Raw genomic sequence first — 20,266 nt, 5'->3', positions numbered from 1 at the left:
TTTTGCTATAATAGTTGCATGGGTGTCAGAAGTCCTCTGGTACCTCGCATGAATAAACATGATACTCACCTGACATGTATTTGTACATTCTAGCAGGAGTTACAAGTTCAGGAACCTTGGCTGATCTTCCCCTCCATAGCATATAGGGTGCTGAGGTCATTTGTTGCCCTCTCCGTTACTACTACCCGTTATGGTTCAGATCAGTAAATTCAGCACAGGTCAGGAATTAAACCTGGGACCTTCCTATTCTATACAGCTTGGTACCACAGAAGATAGTACACTTACTCAAAAATCACTGCAGAGCTTGTGTTTGCGCAATGTGCTGGAAATACTGCGCAGTTGAGAACCAAGCTGCAAATCTATGGCCTGCATTTTACCAGTTTGTATTGGTTGTGGTAGGGGTGAGTGCGGTTACTGTGTACAGGGCATTGTTACATTTACCAACTCAGTTATTTTCCAGCACTAAGTCCTTTTCTCGAATGGTAATATGGCAGTTTACAAACAAAGAATACTGAGACAAAAGGGTAAGATAGGAATGTGTAACCTTGTACTGAATGTAGGATGGATGAACAGACTATAATTTTTGAAACATCCTCTGTAATTTGGAAACATGCCCTACAGAGGAAAACTGTGCAACTAAAAAAAGATAATTGGGACAGGGGTACAGACTTTTGGAATACCGTGCCAGGGAATGGTGGAACATATGCTTGCGGTGCAATGTTGTAAATAGTGAATTGGAAATCTCAGCTGTGCATTGAAGCCAGGTAGGAAAAACTGAAAGGACACTCCCTGTCTGGCTACTGTCAGAGACCTCGTGACATCCACTGTTAGGATATCATTAAAGACCATTGGAACATGGCCATCCGCCTTCTCAGGCACAAAGGCTGTATGCAGCAATTACCCAGGGAGACAGGAGAAAAAATATCCTTAACAAGAGGGAGTAAAACAATTCTCTTTGTTTATGGCTTGGTTTGAGGTTTTAAAAACGGAATAAAATTTCTTGCACCCTAGTGGACAAATGCACCATGTGCCATCCCAAGTTCATTCACTGGTTGGTGCTTTTCTCCCCTCCTTTCCTGCAGCCACTGATTCTTTCAGGAGAACAGTTCATGGAAACTAGCAGCAAGCTGGTACTTTGCCCAAGTGACCATTCTTCACCATGTAAGCCTACAAACACATTCTCGTTTTTGCTTTTTTAACACAGTCATTAGACTGCACAGAGAAATTAAACCCAGTGCCAGGTTATTCCTCCAGTACCATGTCTAGGTGGCCATTTTTCACAAGTCATTACAGCCAACCATGATTTTGTCCTCGCCTAATGTTGACCTTTACACTCCAGGGGAGGGGGTGAGGGAGCAGATCACTAGATAAGGATTTTTCTCCTTCATGGCCCATAGGCATTGAGACCAATTGTAGCATCCCCACTGCAGTCCTGGCTGAATTCAGCTAATTTTTTTTTCCATTTCCAAGTGCATCTACCCTAAACCGTTGATGCAAATCCAGTGCCAAATCACAACAAATAGAATCATTTTAATCAGCAGTGACAACAGAGCTTCAGACAGCAGAGTGGATTATTAGGTCAGCGCTTTATATATGAAAGAAAAACATGAGGAAAGAGAAAGCTAGAATGTTTCCCAGTGACCTGGCGGCTGTGTCTGTATTGAGTCATTGAAGGAACATTCAAATGCTTTTCCTTCTTCATACCAAAGCACCAGGCCGTTTAAATGTGAATGGGTTAGAGAGTTTAATAGACTGTCTGCCAGGGCAGGAAACAAAGGAATAAAGAGCAAGAGGCCAAATATCTAGTCAAATGATTTAGTGGAGCTCAGCTGGAATGCAAACAAGAGAAAACAGCAGGGGTGGAACAGGAAACAATTCGGTGAACGACATTTCACATTCCAGTTCAAGCAAATGATCTGATTTTCACTAACTACAACCTCTAAAGGTGTCTTTTATGCAAATTAGGGGGATGCACACACTAAAGTGAGAGACTTCACAGTTTATTTTTTTAAAACCCCATTGATGTACCTGATCTCAATCCTTTACTGCAACACATACCCCTCCCCCACAATTGTTTTCCTTTTTCTCCATCCTGTTCAGAAGCTAATCCTGTGAGTTCACTTTCTACCATTTTTTGTGCATTGGTTAACATGTTTCTGTTAATTCCTATTTGTGCTATTTTAATGCAGTCATTAACCCATTTGTATTATAAATGTGTTCCAATCATCCAGACAGGAATTTATGAGAATGCATTAACCAGTGTACTTCACTATCCTTCAAATCTGCCATCATCAGCACTGTTCTCAAAAAAAAATTCTTCCTCCATTTTTGCTAAGTAACAACCATCTCTAACCTCCCTTTCCCCTCCAAAGACCTTGAATGTGTTGCCTCCCAAATCTGTGCTCATCTTTCTGGAACTCCATGTTTGAATTTCTCCAATCATGTTTCTGCCACTGGAACAATACCGAAATGGCTCTTGTCAAAGTCACAAATGACATCCTATGTGACTGTGCTAAAGGAATCCAAAAGTCTTCTACAGGCATATAAATAGTAAAAGAGTGGTAAAAGAAGGAGCAAGCCTGATTAGGGACCAAAAAGGGGATTTTGACATGGAGGCAGGGAGTATGGCTGAGGTATTAAATGAATACTTTGCATCTGGCTTTACCAAGAAAGAAGATGCTGTGCAGGTCACAGTGAAAGAGAAGGGAATTCAGACACTTGAAGGGTTTAAAATTGATAAGGAGGAGGTATTGGATAGGCTGTCTGTACTTAAAGTTGATAAGGCACCAAAACTGAATGAGATGCATCCAAGGATACTGAGGAAAGTGAGAGTGGAATTTGCGGAGGCACTGGCCATAATTTTCCAATCTTCCTTAGACTCGGGATGATGGCAGAGGACTGGAGAATTGCAAATGCTACACCCTTTTTCAAGAAAGGGTGTATAGATAAGCCCAGCAACTACAGGCCAGTCAATTTAACCTTCTAGAAATGATAATTTGGGACAAAATGAATAGACAGTTGGGCAAATGTGAGTTAATTAAGGAAAGCCAACACAGATTTGTTAAGGGCAAAATAAAAGCAAAATACTGCAGATGCTGGAAATCTGAAATAAAAACAAGAAATGCTGGAAATACTCAGCAGGTTTGGCAGCATCTGTGGAGAGAGAAGTAGAGTTATCGTTTCAGGTCAGTGACCCTTCGTCACTGATGAAGGGTCACTGACCTGAAGCGTTAACTCTGCTTCTCTCTCCACAGATGCTGCCAAACCTGCTGAGTATTTCCAGCATTTCTTGTTTTTATTTGTTAAGGGCAAATCTTGTGTAACTAACTTGCTGGAGTTTTTTGATGAGGTAACATCTGATGATGACTGATAGTAATGCTGTTGATGTGTACATGGACTTCCAAAAGCCATATGATAAGGTGCCACACAACAGACTTGTGAGCAAACTTATAGCTCATCAAATAAAAGAGACAGTAGCAACATGGATACGAAATTGGCTGAGTTACAGGAAACAAAAAGCAATGGTTAATGGATGTTTTTGGACTGGAGGAAGGTTTGTAGTGGAATTCCCCAGGAGTTAATTTTAGGACCCTTCCTCTTCCTGATACATATTAATGACCTAGACTTTGCTGTACATGGCACAATTTCAAAACTTGCAGATGATACGAAACTTGGAAGCATTGTGAACTGTGAGGGGGATAATGTACAACTTTGAAAGGACATAGACAGGTTGGTGCAATGTGTGGGCAAGTGGCAGATGAAACAATGCAGAGAAGTGTGAAGTGATTCATTTTGGTAGGAAGAACACGGAGAGACAATATAAAATAAAGGGTACAATTCTAAAAAGGGTGCAGAAGCAGAGGGACCTGAGTGTAAATGTGCATAAATCATTGAAGGTGGCAGGACAGGTTGAGAGAGCAGTTGGGACTCTTTTCCCTGGAGAAGAGAAGGTTGACAAGAGATTAGATAGAGGTATTCAAAATCATGAGGGGTCTAGACAGAGTAGATAGGAAAAACCGTTCCCATTGGTGGAATGATCGAGAACAAGAGGACACAGATTTAAGTTAATTGGCAAAAGAAGCAATAGTGACATGAGAAAATATGTTTTCATGCAGCGAGTGGTCAGGATCTGCAATGCACTGCCTCAGAGTGTGGTGGAGGCAGGTTCAAGCGAGACATTCAAGAGGGAATTGGACTGTTATCTGAAAAGGAAGAATGTGCAGGGCTACATGGAGAAGGCAGGGAAATGGCTGTCGGTAAATTGCTCCTTCCAAGAGTCAGCGCAGACACGACAGGCCTCCTTCTGTGCTGTAACATTTCTGTGATTCTTGTTCTTCACGACATGTTCAGCCTTTGACATGCTTCACCATGTCATACTCCTCCATTGCCTCTCCACTGTCAGCCAGCAGGGTAGTACTGCACTCACCTGGTTCCATTCTTATCTATCTAATTGTAGCCAGAGAATCATCTGCAATGACCTCACTTCCCACTTACACGTTATTACCTCTGGTGTCCCCAAGGATCTATCTTTGATTCCCACCTATTTCTCATATAGATTCTGCCCCTCGGCAACATCATCTGAAAACTGAGCCTCAGTTTCCATATGTACATTGATGACAGCCAGCTTTACCTTACCACCACCTCTCTCGACCCTTCGGCTGCCTCTAAACTGAGGCTGAACCATACTGTGCACAACTTCGGTGCCATATTTTACCCCAAGATAAGTTTTTGACCATATATCAATGCCATCACTAAGACCGCCTATTTCCATCTCTGTAACATCACCCATCTCTGCCCAACCTCAGCTCATTAGCTGCTGAAATCCTCATCCATGTCTTTGTTACATTTTTAAAATATTCTTTCATGAGTTGTGTCACTGGTAACGCCAGCATTTGTTGCCCATTCTTAATTGCCCTTGAGATGATGGTGGTGAGCCACCAGGCAGGCCTTCCATCTACTATCTCCCATAAACTTGATGTCATTCCAAAACTCTGCTGTCCCATTGACCCATCATCCCTGTCCCAGCTGACCTACATTGGTTCCTGGTTAAGCAGTGTTTTGATTTTAAAATTCTCACCATTGTTTTCAAATCCCTCCATGGCTTTGCCCCTTATATCTCTGTAATCTGCTCCTGCCCTAAAACCTTCTGAGACAGCTACACTCATCTAATTTTGACCTCTTGAGCATCCCAATTTTAATTGTTCCAGCTTCAGCTGCCATGACCCTAAGCTCTGAAAGTACCTCCCTAAACCTCCCTGCTTCTCTACGTTTCTTTAAGACGCTCCTAAAAGCCGATTTCTTTAACCAAACTTTTGGTCATTTGCACTAATATCTCCTTATGTGGTTCGGTGTCAAATTCTGCTTTTTAATGATCCAGTGAAACACCTCGGGATGTTTTATTATGTTAAAGGCGCCTATAAATACAAGTTGTTGTTAGTTCACAGAAGAAACGAGGCCATTGATGGTGCCAAGGTTTTTATAAGCCAGCAAATAACTTAGTGGCCATTCTTTATATGTTAACATGGACTCTTGAGTGTTGGCAGGCTGTTTGATCTTAGGGGCATTACAGCTGGCCCCCGTACACATGCAGGGGTCACTAGCCCTGGAGCACTGAGGCATACTGCACTGCAAGTACTGTCAACGTGGCTGGGAGTAGCTAATTCAGCACAGATCAGTATTCAAAACTTGAACCATTTTGGTCTGCATGGTTCAGCTATACACTGTCCTCACCAGCAGTAACTGGAGAGCAATCAAATATTTAATTGAGTTCAGGTGGTGGGCATTAACTGAGGATTCACATGTGCTCCTATATATAGGAGCAGACTGAAAGTGGTTTTTGGGTTAGGACAGGAGTCAGCAACCTTTTGTTACCTGAAGAAACTTTTAAAAATATTTGTCAAAAATAAAAACTATTGAGAGCCACAAGACAAAATTTCCACATTTCTAAACCAAATACTTGGCACATTGCCAAGTGTATCTGGTAGCATGCATAATTTGCATATCACAGAATCACACAATTGTTACAGTGCAGAAGGAGGCCATTTGGCCCATCGTGTCTGCACTGGCTCTGATAGAGCAATTCCCTCCGTTCCATTCCATGCCTTCTCCCCATAACCCTGCACATTCTTCCTTTTCATATAACTGTAATTTCCTTTTGAATGCTTCAATTGAACCTGCCTCCACCATGTTCTCAGGCAGCACATTCCAGACCTTAAACACTCGCTGCGTAAAAAAGTTTTTCCTCATGTCACTTTTGCTTCTCTTACCAAATACCTTAAATCAGTGCCCTCTCGTTCTCGATCCTTTCATGAGCGGGAACAGTTTCTCTCTATTTACTTTGTCCAGACCCCTCATGATTTTGAATACCTCTATCAAATCACCTCTCGGACTTCTCTTTCCAAGGAAAACAGCCCTAACTTCTCCAATCTATCTTCAAAACTGATGTTCCTCATCCCTGGGACCATTCCAGTGAATCTTTTCTGTACTCTCTCCAATGCCCTACGTCTTTTCCAAAGTGTAGCGCCCTAAACTGGACGCAATACTCCAGCTGAGGCCAAACTAGTGTCTTATACAAGTTCAACATAACTTCCTTGCTCTTGTGCTCTATGCCTCTATTAATAAAGCCCAGGATACTGTATGCTTTATTAACCATGCTCTCAACTGGTCCTGCCACCTTCGATGACTTATGCACATATACACCCAGGTCCCTCTGCTCCTGCACTCCCTTTTATATTGTCTCTCCATGTTTCTCATACCAAAATGAATCAATTTACATTTCTCTGCATTGAACTTCATCTGCCACCTGTCTGCCCATTCCACCAACTTGTCTATGTTCTTTTGAAACAAAAACAAGAAATGCTGGATTCACTCAGCAGGTCTGGCAGCATCTGTGGAAAGAGAAGCAGAGTTAACGTTTCGGGTCAGTGACCCTTCTTCGGAACTATGTGGCCTGGTCCAATCTGCACCTTCTCCTTTGTTATCTCTTGCCCAACCCCCACCTCACTTGTTTATAATCTGTGACTTTTCTAATATTTGTCAGTTCCGAAGAAGGGTCACTGACCCGAAACGTTAACTCTGCTTCTCTTTCCACAGATGCTGCCAGACCTGCTGAGTGAATCCAGCATTTCTTGTTTTTGTTTCAGATTTCCAGCATCCGCAGTATTTTGCTTTTATTTTATGTTCTTTTGAAGTTCTACATTATCCTCCTCACAGTTCACAATGTTTCCAAGTTTCATATCATCTGCAAACTTTGAAATTGTGCCCTGTACACCAAGGTCTAGTTCATTAATATGTATCAGGAAAAGCAAGGGTCCCAACACTGATCCCTGGGGAACTCCACTACAAACTTTCCTCTAGCCCAAAAAAAATCCATTAACCACTACTCTTTGTTTCCTGTCACTCAGCCAATTTTGTATCCATGTTGTTACCGTCCCTTTTATTCCATGAGCTACAAGTTTGCTCACAAGTCTGTTATGTGGCACTGTATCAAATGCCTTTTGAAAGTCCATGTACACCACATCAACAGCATTGCCCTCATCAACCCTCTCTATCTCCCCAAAAAACTCCAGCAAGTTAGTTAAACATGATTTTCCCTTAAGAAATCCATGCTGTCTTTCCTTAATTAACTCATATTTGTCCACGTGACTATTGATTTTGTCCCAAATTATTTTTCTTAGAAGTTTTCCCACCACCGAAGTTAAACTGACTGGCCTGTAGTTGCTGTGCTTTTTTGAACAAGGGTGTAACGTTTGCAATTCTCCAGTCCTCTGGCACTACCCCCGAGTCTAAGGAAGACTGAAAAATTATGGCCAGTGCCTCTGCAACTTCCAGCCTCACTTCCCTCAGTATCCTTGGATGCATCCAATCTGGCCCTGGTGTTTTATCCACTTTAAGTGCAGACAGCCTATCTAATGCTTCCACTTTACCAATTTTAAACCCCACTAGTGACTGACTTACCTCTTCTTTCAACATCGCCTGGGTTGCATCTTCATCCTTGGTAAAGACAGATGCAAAGTATTCATTTAATACCTCAGCTATGCCCTCTGCCTCCATGTGTAAATCCCCTTTCTGGTCCCTAATCAGCCCCACTCCTCCTTTTACCACCATTTTACTATTTATATGCCTATAGAAAATTTTGGGATTTCCTTTAATGCTAGCTGCCAGTCTCATTTCATGCTCTCTCTTTGCTTCTCTTATTTGTTTTTTCACTTCCCTCTGGACTTTCTATATTCAGCTTGGTTCTCAATAGTATTTTCTACCTGGCATCTGTCATAAGCACACTTTCTCTTTATCTTAATGTCTACCTCTTTTGTCATCCAGGGAGCTCTAGATTTGTTTGCCCTACTTTTCCCCTTCGAGGGAACATACCTTGACAGTGCCTGAACTATCTCTTCTTTGAAGGTAACCCATTGTTCATCCTCCGATTTTCCTGCCAGCTTTTGACTCAAATTTATTCGCCCCAGCTCCGTTGTTACCCGACTGAAGTTGGGCTTCCTTCAGTTAATTATTCTTATCCTGGATTGCTCTTTGTCCTTATCCATAGTCAGCCTAAAACCTTATGATACAATGATCACTATCCCCTAAATGCTCTCCTACTGATACTTGATCCACTTGGCCCACCTCATTCCCAAGAACCAGGTCTAGCAGTGCCTCCTTTCTCATTGGACTAGCAACATGCTGTTGCAGAAAATTTTCCTGAACACACACTAGGAACTCTTGCCTTTACACTACTATTATCCCAGTCTATATTTGGATAATTAAAATCTCATTAAAATTACCCTATAATTTTTGCACCTCTCTGTAATTTCCTTGCAAATTTGTTCCTCCACGTCCTTTCCACTAGCTGGTGGCCTCTAGACAACACCGAGCAATGTAACCACACCTTTTTTGTTCCTTAGCTCTAGCCTAATTGCTTCTGTCCTTGGCCCCTCTGGGACATCCTTTTTCCCCAGCACTGCAATGCTCTCCTTAATCAATACCGCCACCCCTCCCCCTTTTTTTCCCTTTCCTATCTTTCCTGAACACCTTGTATCCAGGAATATTTAACACCCGGTCCTGCCCTTCTTTGAGCCAGCTCTCTGTTATAGCCATAGCATCATATTTCCACATGGCAATCTGCGCCTGTACCTCACCAGTCTTATTAACCACACTCCGTGCATTCACATACATGCACATTAACCCTGATTCAGACTTTATTACTTTCTCTCTTACTCTGACCCCACTTAATGACACTATTCCCTATTCTAGTGCTATCTATGTCCCCCAGTATTCTGTGCACCTTGGCATTCCTCTCTGATACTTGCTCCTGGTTCCCACACACCTGACAAGTTACTAGTTTTGCTTCCCTCCAAGCTGAGCTCCCTCTCAGGTTCCCATCCCCCTGACAATTCAGTTTAAATCCTCCCCAACAGCACTAGCAAATCTCCCTGCAAGGATATTCGTCCCAGTCCTGCCAAGATGCAACCCATCCATCTTGTATAGGTCCCACCTATCCCAGAACCGGTCCCAATGTCTCAGATATCTGATGCCCTCCCTCCTACACCAGTTCTCCAGCCACGTGTTCATTCGCTCGATTCTCCTATTTCTATGCTCACTTGCACATGGGACTGAAAGTAATCCTGAGATTACTGCTTTTGAGGTCCTGCTTTTTAATCTTCCTAGTAAAGGCCTGCTACCCGACCCGAATCCGACGGGACCCGACGACATGTGCCGGGCTCGGGTCGGGTCGGGTCGGACACATTCTATCACAGGTAAGTGGCTCCATTGTTAATGTAATTTTTTGACTAGAAAGGTGGTTTTGTTACAGTTATTTTAAGCTTGTGCAGATCAGCAACAAAGTGAAAAGCAGAAGGTAGGTTAACTGATGGTCGGGTCGGGTGCGGAAAAAAATGGAAGGACTCAGGCTGGGTCGGGCTCGGGTCGGACGTGGTTCTGTCAGGCTCGGGTCGGGGTTTTTTTTGCAGACCCAAGCAGGCCTTTACTTCCTAGATCCCTAAAATTGGCTTTCAGGACCTTACCCCCCTTCTTACCTATGTCATTGGTAACAATGTGGACCATGACCTCTGGCTGTTCACCCTCCTGCAGCCGCTCCGCGACATCCTGACACCAGGGAGGCAACACACCATCCTGGAGTCATGTTTACTGCCACAGAAACATCTGTCTGCTCCCCTGAGTAATGAATCCCCTATCACTACTGCTCTTCTACTCTTCTTCCTTCCCTCCTATGCAGCTGAGCCACCTGTGGTGCCACAAACTTGGCTCTGACTGCACTCCTCTGAGGAACCATCGCCTTCACCAGTATCCAAAATGGAAAACAGATTAGCAAGTGAGATCATATCAGGGGACTCCTGCACTACCTGCCTGGTTCTTTTAGAATGCCTGGCAGTCACCCATTCCTTATCTGCCTGCATGCTCCTAACCTGTGGTGTGACCACCTCCCTAAACATGCTATTCACGTCGTCCTGCTTCTCGCGGATGCAAAACAGTGACTCCAGCCGCCGCTCGAGTTCCAAAACTCGGAGCTCAAGCTTCTGCAGCTGGTGACACTTCCTGCAGATGTGTTTGTCTAGGACATATGGTGCGTCATGACTTCTCCCATGCCACAGGCTGTACATTCCACTTGGCAGAGCTGCCTTGCCATACCCTAACTTTACAGACTATTTATTATAAGTAGAATAGCTTACCAGTTACTCACCAACCAGCTCTTTCCACTGCACTGAAGCAAGAACCAAATACGGGAGGGTTAAAAAAGCGGGGAAAAAAAGTAGAAAAATGGACCACCTCTTCCCCCCTTCACCGAACTCGCCACTCACCAAACTTGAATCTCTACACTCGGCTTACAATCTGCATACCATTTGCAGGCTGCTCCCAGACCTCTGTATTTATATCTTTTGAAGCTGAAACTGCAGCAACCAGATTTGATTTGTCAGCAACTTAACTAATCAGCTACTCTGCAGTAGATCCTGTTAATCCTTGCCTAAGACTGTAAGAAACTTACTTTACTTTCTTAACCCTAATTTACTTTCTTAAACCTACTTTATCTAGAGGGTAAATCCCAGTTAAATGCTAACTGCAGACGAGACTTTTATAAAGATAACAACACTTAAAATCCCCACTCACCAAACTTGAGTCTCCACACTCAGCTTGCAATCTGCACACTGTATATAATAAATAAAATACATGTATAGAATGTATGTATCAATAGAGAAAAAAAATGAAATTAAAATAGACCTAACTCTGAATTATCCTTTTTTGACTTTTTTTAGCTATAATTTTGCCAGTCAAGTCATCTTTAAAACAAACTATAACTTAAGATGTGTGGAATTAAGAGAATTTTTCGGCTGTTGATTCTTGTGATTGAAAAAAGCTAATAGAATATTCAGAATAATTTATCATCTCAGCTATAATGATTGTACCCTTAAAACTTGTTCCTTGAACCAAAGACATTATTTATAACCATGGTGTAGCTATGCCACTCAAACTGGTTTATTTAGATCACAATGATGTTTCTCGTTAAAATAATCATTTGAAACCGTAAAGTGCAGCATAATGATTAGCCTTTTATCCCCGTAATAAAAACTCAGTTCTTACTTTGCTTGACTTAATTTTTTTGGGCTTTTTCCATGTTAATGCAATCCAACTGGAAAAGGTTGACAGCGGCGAATGAGATGTTGAAGAGTAGCTTGTGGCTCCAGAGCCACAGGTTGCAGACCCCTGGGTTAGGAGGTGTATGTTTGTAATGTGTATCTCTATAAATAAAGGCTTTTAAAGTGTGTAAAGATTCGGCTCCAATTGTATCCTTCACCGCCTGGCTTTCTGGAAAAAGAAATCCAGCTGATGCCCACTTGAAATTCCAAAACCACTTTAAGTAATTTTGATTGTGAAACCAGTTTTATTCAAATCTCACTGGTATTATGCTTTGGTTTCTGGTGCTCTGGAACTTGCCCTGGTTTTAATTGCAGAGAAGATTTCTGAGCAGTAACTCAAGAACAGAATAGATATGCAACCTTTCATGTCTGTCTTTGTTGAAAGATCACTACTTGTAACTTTTCTGGCACGTCTTGTCTGGAGAATGTTGTGAAAACAAACATTGGGAAAAGTGCATTTACCTCTGGTTATAAGCATGGTTGATACTCAGCGCAACAGCCAGAAAAAATAATGTCTCCATGTTTCACCACTGGTACCACTGCAGATACTTGTGTTCTCAAACGAGTCATAAGGTTGCCCAGAAGAATAAACTAGAGCAGGGTTGTCAGTTGTGGTCCAAAAGCCGCATATAACCCTGAGCTTTGATAATTGAATTCTTAAAACCCAAACAACTCAGTCCCATGTGCGCTAATATTTCTTCGTCACTGGTTTTTCTAGTTCACTTTTTGTGAGCCTGGAAGTTTGCCATGTGCTATTCTTAACTCTGTTGCCTAATTTGTGGATAGATCCTAAATCAGCATGTTAATATCTGTTAGTATCAGCAACATCAGCTATATGTAACTTCAATGGTAACATGGTTTTAAACATTATGGCCAGGATTTTAATTGCCCAGGACAATGGGCTGGGAGGTGGGTGGGCTGGTAATATGCCAGGAAGCTGCGTGGGATGGCTCCCCAGCACAGTCATGCTGCTGGGGATGTTTCCCAGTGATAGGCTGAATGTCAGAACAGCTGCCCGCCAAATGGAGGCGAGCAGCTAATTTGAATAATAATAGCCCAATTGAGGGCCATTTTAAATGTTAGGGGATGAGTGGGCGTCCCCCCCACCCCAGGCACATGGGGAGGCACTTTAGCTGCATGGAGGCGGCTTCCCGGAGGACATAGGAGTTGGAGGTTCCATGGCCTAAGTAGGGGGCGGCCGGCAGCAAATGCCGCCCCAACGCTACTGTTGAAGGGGTTTCCGCTCTGATCGGTGGGGCCTACCTCCCTGAGCCACCTAATTTTTAAAATTTAAATTGCCTTCTCGAGGGTGCCTCCATGTTGAGGCGCACTCATGTTCTCCAACCTGCCTCAGCAATGACCACCTCTCCTGATGGCACTGCTGAGGCTCCAGAGCTTCCAGCCCTCTGATCGGGCTTGTAGCATGGAGAGTACACCCACCCATGCGGTCTCAGGACCAGTATATGCACTATGCATGGCTCTCAAGGCTTTATCGTCTGCACCTCATTGGCAGTCCCTCATATCAAAGATGATTCTTCCTTGCTGATGGCTGGGTGGAAGTGAGATGTCGGTGTTGGCTATGGGTTTGCAGACGGCTTTATGAGCCTCTCTTAGCCTTGTCAGCTCTACCCCAGGGAGGACATCAGTTATCGGCCAATAGAGGTGGTGGCAGATTGTTGGCTCGAGCAGCTGCCCTCTCTTTCCGTCTCTCTTGCTGTTCTCTCTCAGTGGTTTCTCTTAGATTGGAAGGGCTTCACACCATTTTTGATGATGGATCACCATTTTGGTCATGTTTGAGCATCTGCTTCCCTTGTACTGATGTTAATAGAGCAGACGTTCATGGACGCTTTGAGATTGTCTTTGAAATATGTAATTTGGCCCCCGTGTGAATGGACTCCCTGGCTTAGCTCTGAGCCCTTATTTCGGCAGTCTTGAGTTGGGCATTCTGACGACATGTCCCGTCCATTTCAGCTGATGTGAGATTATTAAGGCTTCTATACTTGGCTTATCAGTTTCTTGGAGGACGCTCATGTTTGTTCTTTTGTCCTCCCACATGATTTGCAAGATCCTTCTAAGAGAGCGTTGATGACATTGTTCTAGGGCCTTTGTATGGCGCCTATAAGTTGTCCAAGTTTCAGCGCAGTAGAGGAGTGTGGGGAGAACCACAGCCCATAGACTTTGAGTTTATTGTCAGGTCTAAGATCACGATTCTCAAAAACGCGAGTACATAATTTACCATAGGCTGAGCTAGCACATTGGATTCGGTGCTGCACCTTTTCATCAATGTCAGCTTTTTGAGATAGGTAGCTTCCAAGATATGGGAAGTGAGGGACATTTTCCAACTGTTCATTACAAATCTCAATTGAAGGCATTGGATTTGGTACATTTGGTGCGGGTTGGTAGAGGACTGCAGTCTTCCTCGTGTTCAGGGCAAGTGCCAAGCTCTCGTAGGCTTTGGTGAATACATCAACTCTCTTGTAGTCTTTAGAGTGAGCACTAATCTATACAGCTTGCAAAGGGAATAGCTTGGACAACCTTGATGTAGGTGTCTCTAGATGTTGACTGCTAAATATGCTTGAGTTATTGGTTGATTTTGAGTTGTCAACTTTTTTGGGCATGTCAGCTTCTGCTAGTTTTCTAGGTTGACATGTCCTCTAATGTAAAGGGGCCATAAATGGATCACAATGAAATAATATCTCCACATTGTATTATTTTGTAATCTTTAGAAAACCATTTCAACTTTATAACCACAGTTCTTCTTTTCCAATAACTTAGCTGTCAACATTGTTTCAATTTCAAGAAATCATAAAAATAGTTCATCAGAAATCTCTGTGTACCTGACTGAATTGGGAACTGAGACCCTCTATAAAAATGTTCTTGAATACAATTGATGAGAGGCAGGACATTCCCGGGATGTAACTTGATCAAGGTCTATTGATGACATTGTAATCCACAAGAACAACATCAAAACAATTTATGAATGTGAATAGAATTTACCAAGATTAAAGTACTTGTTGGCAGTCATTTATGAGATCTTTTTTTTGTTAATTTCATTTTTTACTTCACAAAATCACAAGATAGGTTCAGATGAAAAAGGCCCTTCAGCGCACTTGGAAACACGCAGGACAAGCAAAGGCTCCGCAAGCCATCTGATCTGTCCCAAAAAATAATATCTCTCAATCACTCATTCCTTCAAATATTGATCCAATTTTCCTATAAAATTTTTGATACTATTTGCCTCCAGTGCCTCCCTGGAAAATCCATTCCACATGTTCACTCCACGTAAAGCAGATAAATCTTAACTTCCTTTCCCTCTTGTATGCTTGAGCTTGTGTTCCCTGGTTTGTGGCAATCTCAATCATATTATCTATTGCCTTAAGAATCTTAAATACTTGAATAATATCCTCCCTCAGCAGGGAAACTCAGATTTTTCACGTGCCCCAGTCTCCCTTGTCCCTCTGATTCCTGATTCTCTCCCAACCCCCAGATTCCCAACTCCCATCCAGATTACTTCTGGGAAATAGCTCAGATGCCTTAAGCTGGTTACCACACCTCCAATGTGTGAAAATCCTTGTAGTACAGAATTCTACACAGACTCCAGGTGTAGCTGTACCAGTGCCTTGTACAGAATCATTGCAGAGTTACCAACTCTCCCAGGTTGTCCAGGAGTTTTCCAGAACAGGCGTGGTTCTCTCAGGTGCTAATACTTGCAACCCAGGAGATATTCAACTTTAATTTTCTGCCCTCTCTTCATTCCATGACATCACCAGCTGCTGCTGGGAAGAAGCCTCCCACTCAGTGATGTCACCAAATATCCTCCCCATCCCCTGCCAATGCCATGGAGAATCAGAACCAGTTGCTTTGCCAGAAGCAATCTGGACAGGAGTCGGGAATCTGGGGGGTTGGAAGGGAGTCAGGAAGCAGAAGGACAAGCATAGACTGGAGAATGAATGAGAGAGCCAGACTGGAGTGTTCTATGCCAGAAAGCCACTTGGTGAAGGATGATATTGGAACCAGTCTTTACATGGTCTTACATTTATTTACAGAGTGAAACATTACAAGCATACACCTCCTAACTCAACCACACCACAGTTTCAGTAAGTGTCTCTTTATATGTGCTTAAGTGAAACCCCAGTTAATGCCCTCCACCTGCATATAATTAAACACAATTAACATACAATTAACATGGGGCTCCCGAGAGAGGGGTGACTGGGGATCAGGGATTAAGGAGATGGGAATGGCGATGGGGAGAGAAGGAGGCTGCTGAATGGAGCTCAAGGTATAGGGGATCGGAGGGGGGAGGAGAAGAGATTGAGGATAGGGGATTAAGGCTTTGGCATGTGGAGAGGAGGAGACTAGGGAACAGGGTGTTCAGAGGAGAGGGAGACTGCGGAGTGGGGGTTGGCAGAGAGAAGAGGATGGGAGTTTGAGGTAGAGGTGGGGGATCCAGATTGCAAGGGTCACATGATGGTCCAGGGGTCCTGATTGTGGGGGCTTAGTCCCATGGTAGTCCGGGACAAGAGGGCATCTGACAGTGGTGTGGGGGTCCGAGGTCAGGGGTTGGGGATGGATTTACTGGGTAGTGTGCTAGGCCTGGAAGAAACAGTCCTGCTCCTCCTGCCCACAAGAAGTGCCGTAAGGAAACTTACTTCATGGATTCAGCCCTTCCTTTTTAGGTGCTGAGTTTCCCGAGGCCTGGGAAATCTGGCTGCCTGCAGTTAAAAATAGAATGACTGTTAAAATGAAGGTTGCAGCCACATTATAATATTTAAACTTCCCACAAGTTGGTTGCTCGCCCCTTGTACCCCCTCTATTAAAAGTGGAAGTTGCCAGGTGAGAGGCGAGTTAGGTTCCTTTTCCAGATTTTTTGCATTTTAACCTCTGATGTGACCCCAACCCATCCATATTTTGGAGTTAAGATTCAACCCTTTGTTTCGACTGGTTGGTGAATGGGGAACAAGGGAACAGAGACTGAGGATTCTCACTTAAGGAGATAGGGAGAAGGAGTGTTCTTGAATTGAGGACTTTGCGATTATGGGATGCTTCAATGCTATTGAGGTAGAGACGAGAACATCATTTAAAAGGGATTGGAATAAATATTTGAAAAGGAGGAATATAAAACAATCTATGGGGAAGTTCAAGTACTGACTGAGATTCCCAGTTCAGAGTCGTCACTTTCAGACAGAACCTGAGTCCAAATCAGAATCCAAGAAGATAGGGAATGAGACCGGGCCTATTTAAAATGCCATCTACTGGTGAACCTGGCCATGGCCTTATGCAATTAAGAGGGATTCTGGTTGTACTCCCATGGTGAATGTCAGGGTTTATAGGATTACTGCTAGTTATAGGTAGAATATCAAGGTGATACACCTATTACTACCAGTTACACATAGCTTATCAGATTATGAGCGGTACCTAAGTGTTACCAGTATTACTATTAGTTATCGATTTTCCAGGATCTCACCATTGAGCTTGATTGATGGGGGGAGGTGTTATGCTGAGGAAGCTGGTTGGAAGTGGTCCTTCGTTTTCCAAGTGTTAAGTGAAAGACCCATTTGCTCATATGCTTTGGAGAAGGAGACAACAATGTCCTGGAGCTCAGTTTCAGAGTGAGTGCACATGCAAGTGTCATCTGCACATTGAAGTACGACGACTGAGGTTGGAGTGATTTTGGTTTTGGATTGAAGGTGGCGTAGGTTGAACAGTTTCCCGTCTGTTCTGTAGATTATTTCCACAACTGTGGGTAGTTTGCTGGAGTTGAGATGTAACGTTGCAGCGAGGAAAATGGCGAAGATGATGACACAACCTTGCTTGACCCTGGTCTTGACTGAGATAGGGTCTGTGGTGGTTCCATTGGTGAAGATCACAGCTTGCATATCATCGTGAAGTAGACACAGGATGGTGACAAACTTCTGAGGGCAGTCTCAGACCCGAGACTAAGATCATGATTTACCGGTTAGCAATGATCCCTGCGCTTCCATATGCTTCGGAGACTTGTACAACCTACTGCAGGCACCTCAAAAAACTGGAGAAGTACCACCAGAGGTGCCTCTGCAAGATCCTCCAAATACGGTGGCAAGAAAGGCAGTCCAACAGATGCGTCCTCTCCCAAGCCAACCTGCCCAGCATTGCGGTGCTCATCACCCAAAACCAGCTCCGCTGATGTCGTTCACATGCCTGACACCAGATTCCTGAAGCAGCTGTTCTACTCAGAACTTGGTTACAGCAGGAGACTCCCAGGAGAACAGTAGAAATGCTTTAGAGATGCCCTGAAAGCATCCCTGAAGAGATCAAACATCCTCGTTGACTTGTGGGAGTCCCTAACTCGTGATTGTCCTCGATGGAGAAAGCTCATACGGGAAGGCATCATACGCCTCGAGGGATTTTGTTGGGAACGTGCAGAGGTGAAGTTGAGGTGTCGGAGGGAGTGCACAAACCTCCAAACTACTCATCTACCTGACCCTTCCGGCACCATCTGCCCCTCATGTGGCAGAGGCTGCAGATCACGCATTGGACTTATCAGCCATCTCAGTACCCATTGAACTGGTGTGGAAGCAAGTCATCCTCGATCCTGAGGGACTACCGAAGAAGGAGTTATTGATGCAATTTCAGTGAGTTACTATTAGTTACTGGTAGAATCAAAATTTCTCCCACCTGTAGTTTGCCCACTGCCCCTCCATCTGTTTCTCTTCTTCGCCTCCTGGTTCCCAGAACTTTTGCACAACAGTTGTTGGCACTAAATTCAAGCAAAGATACTAAGCAACAGTAGCCAATCCTTTACAAGGTAAATGAGAGAGTAGGACCCTGGTTGGAGAACCCTCCTTCCCTCAGGGCAACACTGGTCCTCTCTACGCAAAGATCTGTGGTTCCAGGATTACCCTGCTGTGTCACCTGAGGACACACAAATCATGAACCCTGACAGACGTCATCCTCATTTCAAGGGACTGATGACGACAAGAGATGCAATAACATTTTCAGACATCACGTGATCAGGCATCCAGTATCTCGGCCTCAAACCATTCTAGCTGTTTATCACCCATTGAGTAAGTAAATACTTTCTGATATTTGTCGCAGACCTACCAATTATAACTGGAACCTGTGCCCTGTTTCCCTACCGAAAAGTCTTGTTCTGGAATTGCTTCCTGTATCCAGGTCAGTATCATATGGACCTCTGTAAGGTCCCTTATAAGATGCCTCTTTTCAATGTTGAAGAGTCTTAGCTAATCTTCACAACTCACTACTTACATCACTAAACAGTGGGAGCTTCAAAATGCAAATGAATAGGTAAATAGTAGTTCTGTGGTTGTGGGAGCATTTGTTTTAATTTGTTTTCAAATAATGTAAAGGGATTATAAAAAGAGCAACTATATTGCATCGATAGTAACTTTTGTTTTGTACTTTCACTTTCTCCAATAATGAAGATTTTATTGATTTTTTTCATGCAGTAGTTAAAGGAATTACAAACAAATTTACTTGTTTACGAAAAGCTGCAGTCTCCGGCCATAGGAGCGTCAATATCTCTTCCCGTACCCCCAACACCATAATGTGAGGATGTGGAGCCGAGGCTCTCATCTGAGTATGTGACAGGAAATGAGCACTTTGCTGTGGGATTGACACCTCAGTTGATGTACTTCGACACCACCAAATGTTGCAGACTGGCACACTCCAAGGTCCAGGACTACGTGATGAGGCACGTACTAAAGCTTGGGGCAGCCGCAGCAAATGCTCAATGGGGAAAGACCACAGTGTAAGGTCCCCCGACCAAGCTGAAATGAGGGGCTGGATCCATGGGAAACCCCTCGAACTGTATCGGGAAAATTTTGTGTGCTGTAAATGTAAAAATGTATATGGCATGACAATTAAATGGAAGGGTTGTGAGGCAACTTATGATTGTACAGAAGGAAACTGATCACCTTTGCACTGTTTGTATTTTTTGACTTGATGCTGTTTTTAACTGTTTGGGAATGTAATTTTTACAGATTTTTATGAATAAAGTATATTTTGGAAATTAAAAAAAACTTCAAATCCAATCTGGAGTCAGACATGGCTGTCCTCTCTCCCCGGTCTTGTTTGTTTGCTGTATTGAACCCTTTGCTGAGTCTATTAGGAAGGATGCAAGCATAAGAGGGGTGACAATCCCAGGCAGCGGAGGCACTCAGGTTAAAACCTCCCTGTACATGGATGACGTTGCCGTCTTCTGCTCGGATCCGCTGACGGTGCACAGACTGATGAGCATCTGCGACCAGTTCGAACTGGCCTCGAGAACCAAAGTTAACCACGGCAAGAGCAAGGCCATGTTCTTTGGGAACTGGGCTGACTGATCCTTTGTCCCCTTCACCGTCAGGTCAGACTACCTGAAGGTGCTGGGGATATGGTTCGGAAGGGCCGGGGCATGCACCAAAACCTGGGAGGAGCGAGTAGCCAAGGCACAACAAAAGTTGAGCATGTGGGGGCAGCGATCTCTCTCCATTGTGGGTAAGAACCTGGTCATCAGGTGCGAGGTGCTCACGTTGTTGCTGTACGTGGCGCAGGTCTGGCCCATACCCCACTCCTGCGCTGTGGCGGTCACCCGAGCCATTTTCCGCTTCATCTGGGGATCAAAAATAGACCGGGTCCGGAGG

General features: G+C 43.8%; 1 long non-coding RNA gene across 1 annotated transcript in view; it reads left to right on the top strand.

Moving 5' to 3' along the window:
- Positions 1-19,627, top strand: part of LOC137376526 (uncharacterized) — a 154,077-nt gene extending 134,450 nt beyond the window's left edge. Inside the window, exon 6 of the long non-coding RNA XR_010976268.1 lies at positions 19,091-19,627. This is a non-coding gene — a long non-coding RNA (uncharacterized lncRNA). The remainder of the gene's footprint in view (positions 1-19,090) is intronic.
- Positions 19,628-20,266: the final 639 nt, after the last annotated feature.

This window comes from Heterodontus francisci, chromosome 13 (genome assembly GCF_036365525.1).
Source record: "Heterodontus francisci isolate sHetFra1 chromosome 13, sHetFra1.hap1, whole genome shotgun sequence".
Lineage (NCBI taxonomy): Eukaryota > Metazoa > Chordata > Chondrichthyes > Heterodontiformes > Heterodontidae > Heterodontus > Heterodontus francisci.
Note: the sequence above shows the minus strand (reverse complement) of the source record. Positions and strands in the feature narration are given on the sequence as shown.